Source organism: Aegilops tauschii, chromosome 2 (genome assembly GCF_002575655.3).
Source record: "Aegilops tauschii subsp. strangulata cultivar AL8/78 chromosome 2, Aet v6.0, whole genome shotgun sequence".
Taxonomy (NCBI): domain Eukaryota; kingdom Viridiplantae; phylum Streptophyta; class Magnoliopsida; order Poales; family Poaceae; genus Aegilops; species Aegilops tauschii.
In genome coordinates, this window is record NC_053036.3 from 520508734 (window position 1) to 520515564 (window position 6831).

General features: G+C 44.4%; 1 long non-coding RNA gene across 3 annotated transcripts; it reads right to left on the reverse strand.

Moving 5' to 3' along the window:
• Nucleotides 1-514: 514 nt before the first annotated feature.
• Nucleotides 515-3176, reverse strand: LOC109765328 (uncharacterized). Of its 3 annotated transcripts, none has more exons than XR_012203196.1 (4): nucleotides 2815-3176; nucleotides 2457-2685; nucleotides 1892-2141; nucleotides 515-1752 (listed from the first exon to the last, which is right to left on the reverse strand). It is a non-coding gene; the product is annotated as an uncharacterized lncRNA (long non-coding RNA). The 3 variants fall into 3 exon arrangements; XR_012203197.1 differs by having other exon boundaries at nucleotides 515-1736; nucleotides 2784-3069; XR_012203195.1 differs by having other exon boundaries at nucleotides 2784-3069.
• Between the last annotated feature and the right edge of the window lie 3655 nt (nucleotides 3177-6831).

The window sequence follows — 6831 nt, forward strand, 5'->3', positions numbered from 1 at the left end:
ATCCTCAGCACTCCATCTCCCTCTTCTTATCCTGTTGAATTCGACACAGCTTGCCCGGAGACCAGCGTTTGAATCACGTTGAACTAGTGCAACTAGATCGAATCCTTTCCTTGAGCATGTCTGTAACGTCCTCTCCATTGACCACTTACTATCTGCTAACTAGTCCATCCATTTAGCAAGCAAACATGTCATGCAGATGTCTTTTGTCCCTCAAAGCACGTGTCATCTGTTTTCTGAAGCAAATCAAAGCTGGTGATCAATCCGTTTCGGAAAAAAAGCTGGTGATCAATTTCAACTGACTACATCAGCTATAACCAGTAACTGAAGCAACCAAAATTCAGTTTCAAACATGGTATCAAGTCCAAATGAACATCAAATGGCAACAGGCAGGCAGTGAATCAAACACTTATATCTCTGAATCAGGGCAACAGTGACCCCTGAACATCACTATCTTCAATCTGCCCATTGATTTTCATATCATTTTTTGCAATCAGTAAAAAATAAAGACATCGGCGACACCAGCAAGCAAGTTTTATAAGTATGAAACTGCCCCTTGTCCACCATGTTCGATGAGTTATTTTTAGGCAGAGTACTAACACACATTTTATGATCATCTAGGTCCAAGAAATACAAATTTTACAGGTACAACACAATCTAGTATCTGCCTAACAAAGTGGTACAATTGGCAAATTAAGTGATAACCATCAAATATTTTTCAGTATGAGCTCGGCCGCCCTTTGACACTTGTTCCGGCGGTGTCCTTCGACATCACAATTTTTGCATCGTGTTGGCTTCCGAGGCTGCTTTGGAACATCATCGCGATCAGGGAAAGTTGTCCATTTGTGGCCTTTGACGTCAACATAAGCTATAGAATCTTGTTCGTTCACTCAGTCCTTCATATGATGCCTTCTCTCTACTTGTCGCAGGCTTCCCGATCTCCTTCTGCTTAGCTGGTGGCAATAACCCTGCAAGCATGTACCCCGACTCGTTTCCTGAATTGTTGTCCTCATTGGTCACAACACAATGTGTTCCAACTCCTCAAGAGACCACTGCGCCTTCTGACTGAACTTTGTTCAAAACATCTCCGTTGTCAGCTAGCCTTTCTTGCAATCCTATCCCATCCTGTACCTCTGTAAATGGCTTCATTTCAGCAGCACATTTCTTGAACAATGTGAGGAGATGCTAGTATGCTTCGACACTACTATCGCCCATGCGTACAAGCTCCATAGCATGCATATACATATTGAAATGCCTGTAACTAAATGGGTTCTGTTAAGCATTGTCCCTCTGGTCTTGTAGGTTGTATCAAATGTCACAACATCCCCAAAGAAGGTGCACTGCAACCTGCTGTTATCACTAGCCTACATAAGACTACTGATCCGCCCTTCGTTGTTAGCCTGAACACAATAAGTGAACTGGGGATCCTTGGAACACAGTTCCTGAAACACTTCCATTGTTTTTCTGGCATCATTCTCCGCTTGTTCACGGCTGATTTTACCACACAGATTTCGCAGCGCTCTTTTTGTGAAAGGTACATTTTCCATCCTGCCAAAAAAAGTGCCAATGATGCTTTAAACCTTTGCCAGGTTCACATTGTTCTGCCGCAGCTTCTTGGTAATGTCCCTGCTGTACTCATCTATATGCTTGTGTGATGGCCAGTGTATTGTCTGTCGATATGTGAGCGACAACGAATGGCTGTGCTCATCCTGATGCTCAGCTATGTATCAACTGTTGTCCTTCGAACGCAACAACCTTATCAGTCAAGAGTGAGTATTTTTCAACTATTGGCTTCCCCCGTAAATAATAACATCAACTTACTTAAGTTGACCGCAGCAGATTATTGAGTAAGTCATAAAAAAGAATAAGGATAATTTATGAAAAAATGGCGTACCGCACAGCCACATGCTATCTCTCGCATGCATTTTGCCCGATTTACATTTAGCCTGCCTTTTCCATATCTGATGTCAAATCCTTTCTCGCATGAGTAGAAATTGTAAAAATCATAGGCCTCTCCAGGTGTGTCAAAGGCTTCTTCCTATCTTTGGCACAATGACAATGTCCCCAGGCTGCTCTGCAAACTGCCCGATTGTTTTCTTTCAGGACATGGTGCTCTGCCTAGTGCAGCAGTCACAACTGTCACTCTGCAGATCAATGATAGTAAGTACAGGTAGTCAGCCCCCTTATAGATTAAAATCTACAGATTCGATGATTCCACAACAACGCAATCATTTTGTGCATGTATTAATAATGACAAAACATAGTATTTGTTTTTCCAGTCCAATCTTGTTTATTAAATGCACACATACAAGGTAAATTCAGGCCTACAGCTTACCAACAGTAAGCTTCAGAATCTACTCAGAGTTATGCTATCCATGCAAAATTTCCCCAGAGTCGCATGAGTTATGAATTAAGTGAGATAACCAAAACAAAAGTTAGTTCAATCCATCAGTAAGTACCTTTTAATCCAGCCGGGAGTTTTCGGATCAACTTGCTCTATGGAATTCTCTGAACCCCTAAGGCTTGTCTCCACTGCCAGCCTTTGTAGCAGCTACAGCAGCAACAATCTAGGCGTCTGCACTCGATGCCATTTCGGTCGGCACCGCAACAGCCGGCGGCGTCCTCACCGGGTACTGAAGAGGATTCATGGGGATGTTGCTCTCGTTGACCTCCTCTAGCAGAGTTCTGCTGCTCGCACAAATTGTGGGAATACTGTTAGATCTATTGACAAACATAAATCTAGCTAGAAGGCCGCGAGCAAGCAACAAGATCGAGCAGACCCGTACATGTTTATTGGCTGCATCAAGAACTCCATACCAGGCGGATTGGAGTGGTCGCTTCGTAGCAGGAGCTTTCTCGATTGCTTTGCCGCTCTCCAAAATCCAGATCCAAGGACGGTAGGTAGGAGGTAGCTGCACCTGCCGACCGACAACCACATTTACTGCACCCGCTGCCGTTGTAACCGGAAAACACGAATTCTGATCCACGGATCAGAACGCCGGTGACATCTCGAGCCACTGCTCTGCCTCTCGCCGTCCGTCGAGTACAACGTCCGTCCAACATATGGCCCACTAGACAGGCTACTATCTGGGCCCGCGACGCGTCAGACGCATTGAATAGACAGAATCGCAAAGCTGAAACGAGCGGGACAGATACCGAGCGCCTGTGTGCTCGTGATCACATACTCCACGTCCGAGAGCATACTCTTTTATAGTCAAATAGTGCATGGGACGCACAATAGTTCGCGTCTGGGCCAGCCACTGGCAAGCACCAAAAGGACCTGTGTTTGTAAGGCACGAGTATAAATCCAAAAAAAAAACAAGTTGAAGAATCAAATTCACGACCTAAAACTTGACCACTGGGTGCTGGCCAGTCGAACAAACGGGTCCTGCTTACCAATGACCAGCACGAACGTTTAAGAACATACTGCATCATCATATTCAAACATTTTTTTTATTTTTTTGAAATTTTCCAAAAATAAATTACTATTTATGTATTGCAAAATATTTTTAAAACATGAACAATTTTAGAAATCCAAAAAAAATTCAAAAATTTCATTCATTTTGGAAAAAGATGAACAACATTTGAAATAGGGAGATTTTTATATTTTCACAAACATTTATCAAAAACATGAACCTTTGAAAAAGCACTATCTTTTTTTGAATTTGGGAACAATTTTTTAAAACAATTACATGTTTTAAACATTTATAATAAATTTTTTACTGTGTTTATTTTAACCAAGATCATTATTTTGAATTTGTGAACATTTCACTAAACAATAATATTTATAGAATCTGGAACATATTTTGAAATCCAATTTTAATTTCAAAATCCCAATTTGTTTTGGAGAACACATTTTTTAAGAAAAAACGGAACATTTTCTAAAATGCAATTTTATTTTTAATATCTCAATTTTTTTGGAAAACAAAAACATTTCTTTGAAAGGTGATTTTTTTAATTTTGAACAAATTTGGAATGTGGACAAAAAATTCATGTTTCAAACATTTTTAAAAATAGAAACAAAATTTTAAATTTCAGAATTATTTTTTAAAAATTGAAAACACAAATCAAAATTCTGTTTTTTATTTATTTTATATTTTAGAAAAAAATTAAAAGGCTAAAGTTTGTAGGGAAAAATAAAAAGAAATAGAGAAAGGATCAAAAAATAAAATAAAAATAAAACATAGAAAAAAACGGGCTGGGACAGCCTTTGCCCTATGCGAAAGGTACGACTATTTATTGCCCAGTGCGGTAAATAGGGTTTTGTTAGCTATGTGTGCTGGGAAATAGGTGGGCTGGCTTTGATGGGCCACAATGTGCACGGCTCCTGTACGAAAATTTCTTTTTCTTTTCTAGCAAACGGACGCACGAAAATTTAGTACCACCTCGGATACGGAAAAAACTTTTCGACGGTGAAGGGATGAAAAAATCGGAGAAACGCACCTTGCTTTATTAGTAGGTTCCTATCCCTCAACGTGCGATGAAGAATCACTCCAAGGTTCTTATCTAGCGGAGAATATAAGAAGAAATTGTTTGTAGCTATTCTTTCCGATCGATATATCCAAGAGTTCGTACTAAAATAACACTAAGTTATTCTTTCCGATCGATCTATCAAGAGTCCATACTAAAATAATACAAAGCAAATTCAGATTCACAATACTCAATCTAACACAAAGAATCTCAAAGAGTGCCCCAAGATTTCTACCGGAGAAACAAAGACAAGAACGTGCATCAACCCCTATGCGTAGATTACCCCAATGTCACCTCAGGAATCCGCAAGTTGAGTGCGAAAACATATATCATGTGAATTAATACGATACCCCATTGTAACCATGGGTATTCATATGCAAGACATATATCAAGTGCTCTCAAATCCATAAAAGTATTCAATCTGATAAAAAGAAATCTCAAAGGGAAAACTCAATTCACAACAAGATGGAGAGGGGAAAACACCATATGATCCGACTATAGTAACAAAGCCCGCAATCCATCAAGATCGTGACATCTCAAGAAAACAAGAGAGAGAAAGAGATTAAACACATGGCCACTGGTACAAACCTTCAGCCCCGAGGGTGGACTACTCCCTCCTCATCATGTGGGCCGCCAGGATGATGAAGATGGCCACCGGAGATGATTCCCCCCTCCGATAGGGTGCCGGAACAGTTCCAGATTGGTTTTCGGTGGCTACAGAGGCCTGCGGCGGCGGAACTTCTGATCTAGGTTAACCCTGAGGGTTTTTGGAATATTTGGGATTTTATAGGGCAAAGAGGGGGTGCGGGAGGCCACCGAGGTGGGCACAACCCACCTGGGCGCACCCTGGTGGGTTGTGCCCCCCTCGGGGCACCCCCCCAGGTGCTGCTCTGGCCCATGATTTTATTGCCATGACATAAGTGGAAATCCCCTCCCAAAAGCCATTCCCCCTCTTTGTGTCAAGATATACTTCAAGTCCAGCAAGTTGAACTCCCCCATGATTTTATTTCCATTTATTTCTTATCAAAAAATCTTTCTGTCCTCTATTTGACCCTTGGAGATTTACAAAGGAACTACTATTTCTCCTTTGAGTTTTGCCTCCAAACAAATTTCCCTGGCTAGTCCTTAGAGCCCTCAACCAAGATCCATGAAGATCCACTGGTCCCCAGTTCAAAATTTTCAAAATGAGCTTGCTGCAAGTTTGGACCATATTTGCCAAATTTGATGAAATTCATTTGTTTCCTTCTCCTAAAAATCTGAGAAAATTCAGGCAGCCTCTGGATGCATCGAGAGGTCACCTCACCAAGTCCCAGCTCCAGAAAATTTTTCCTCATGCCAAATCATATCGTCGAACACCTGAAGGGCACTGTTACTGTCGAAGTTCAGAAAATTCAGAGATACAGTTTCAGAAGCCGCTGTCGTTTTCTTCAGAACCTCTCCTCGATCTCGCCAGTAGCTGCAGTGGCACCTTGCGCCCTGTGCCTCCTTCTTATCCCTGCGCCGCACGATCGCTTGGAAGCTTGTGGGCGTCGGCGACGAGCTGGCAGAGGTGCGCCTCCCCGTGAGTGGTAGCAGCAGCGCCCATTGCGGCTGCCAGAGTGGCGCAGCGTTGGACGGCGCCGTCCAGCACCGCCCAAGCCACCAGAGGCCACCGCGTGGCCGTCCACTCACCTGTGCACGCTGCAGGGCCGTCGTCGTGAACTGGAAGGCGCGGAGCGCGCTCCCTGCCGCCGTCGTGCCCGTACGGCCGTTCCGTCGAGGACCAGTAGATTACGCAAGCCCGACCAAGGTTTGAGCAGAGAAACGGTGCCAGTGATCCACCACGATAATGCCTAGCCACCTAAACCCCCTGCCCAACCTCTGCCTCGCCGTAATTGCTCGCCGGCGTTATCCCGTTCACGGCCACCTCCTCGGATCGCCTATAAAAGGAGGTCCCGAGCTCGAACTCGAACCCGCACCATCTCTACACACCACAAGTACCACGCCAAGCCACTGGGAGAGCCTCGAGGAAGTCTTCTTCCCCAACTCCGGCCGCCTCGACCCGCTCCGGGACCCGGCTCGATTCACTCCCGTGCGTGCACCCCTGCCTCTCAACTCTTGCCAGTAGCCTCCTAGTGCATCCACATCTCTGACCCGCGCGCCAATTTGAAGTTTGCAGCAACCACCGGAGAGTTCCACCCTCGCCCGAACCACCGTCCGCCGGAGATAGGGTCGCCGTCGACGTGGTGCTTACCGACGGTCAAGTCCGCCACCCACCGACGCGGAAGAACACCCTGAACCCGTAGGTACCCTCCGATCACTCTGCCTCGCCGTGGATCAACGCCGGCGACCACCGCAGCCTTCGGGCGCCCGCGAGTCCTGTTC